We start from the raw sequence: 1,696 nt of genomic DNA on the forward strand, positions 1-1,696 counted from the left end.
GTTCCTCAGCTAAGGTTGGGGCTTCTAACTCATCTTATGAAATGCACAAAAATTCAAAAAATGTATATTGTAAAAAAAAGAAATTATGCATTCAACTGGGGAAATAAACGTGAATATTTATTTATTTAGAGTGGAATACTTTGGAATTCATTTGTAAATAAGTGACTTTTCCAAACATTTTATTAGTAAAATATCAGACTCAGTTTCACATACTGGAGAATAAGTATTTTTAATATCATTCTTACATCAGATTATGGCTTTGTTTAATATTTGCCAGCAATTTTGAACCCTGTACACATTCCAGGTAGTCATGGATATCAAATCTCACCTCATTTCCAATTAGTTAGACCCTACAAATGATGGCAGAAAACGTGGTTCATGGTTTCAGCTAAAATGTGATGGAACAGATGTCAGAATGGAAAGATAAAGTAAGATTAATAGACAGTGGATAAATGCATCTTGATTTTGTAATTTTGCCAAGTTGTACCTCATTCTGGATTATTACGTTATTATTATTCTTACAAAGAAAATTAGAGGTACAAACACAAAATTAAATTAAAAATTTATTTTCATATTACTTCTTTCTTTATCTTTAAGAATATCAAATCTCCATAAGGGCTATCACATATAAATAAATGTATATTAAGAACAAAATTGCTAAGACCTGCTCAGCCAGGACTCTGATGGAGGCTACAGCAGAATTGCACATCTGGTCACAGAGAACATGTTTGAGTGATGCCCAGTACTGGATGACACATCTACAACTAAGACTCATGGAACATAGTGGAATAAGGGGTAGAGAGAGGGCTAATGCACCCCTCAACTCTCACCACTGAGGCTTCCATATACAGCAAAGTGCGATGTACACAGAAGGCCACAACTGACCAAGTTTTGGAGAATAAGAGACTGTAGCATGTAGGATGGGGTTATTATATGGGACCTCACCCACCTACAGCCCAGTGACCATTGTGGAAGAGGGGGTGGAAAGATTGTAAGGGCCAGGATTGGTTCATGAACACTGGGAGGTGGAGGCTTCCGGGCCACTGGAGGCTTGCTCATAGGAGCCTGTGGCAGTGGTGGTGTCAAGAGCAAGACCCATGTCAACTCAATTAAACAAAGACCTAAAGGGGAGAGGAGAAATAGGTAACAGGCCAGGACTAGACTGAGAACTGTTTGAGACTGATTGCTGCTGGGTGAGGAAGAGTATGACTTACATACAACCACTGAATGGGCTGACTAGACTCCAGCAGATGCATTTACACTGAAGGACATTTGGGTACAAACAACTGAATAAATAGGACTTAGTAAGGGGATGAGGGAGGCATGGATGGCAGGAGGTCTGGATTTGATTGGGAAATGTATGTAATTTTTAAAAACTCAAAATATTTGAAATGATGCCAATGGAACATGGGAGTATTTACTGAGAGACTGGAAGGGAAGGAAATAATGCAAAGACAATACTCATGTATGAAATTCTCAAAAATAAAAAAATAAAAGGAAGCCCGGCATGATAGCATATGCCTTATTTCCAGCACGCAGAAGGCAGAGGCCTGCAGATCTCTGTGAGTCAAGTTCAGCCTGGTCTACACAGTGAATTCCAGACCAGCGAAAGCTACAGGGAGACTCTGCCTTTAAAAGACCAATAAACAAACAACTAAATAAATAAATAAATAAATAAATAAATAAATAAATAAAT

This window comes from Nannospalax galili, unplaced genomic scaffold (genome assembly GCF_000622305.1).
Source record: "Nannospalax galili isolate Female #2095 unplaced genomic scaffold, S.galili_v1.0 scaffold337, whole genome shotgun sequence".
Taxonomy (NCBI): domain Eukaryota; kingdom Metazoa; phylum Chordata; class Mammalia; order Rodentia; family Spalacidae; genus Nannospalax; species Nannospalax galili.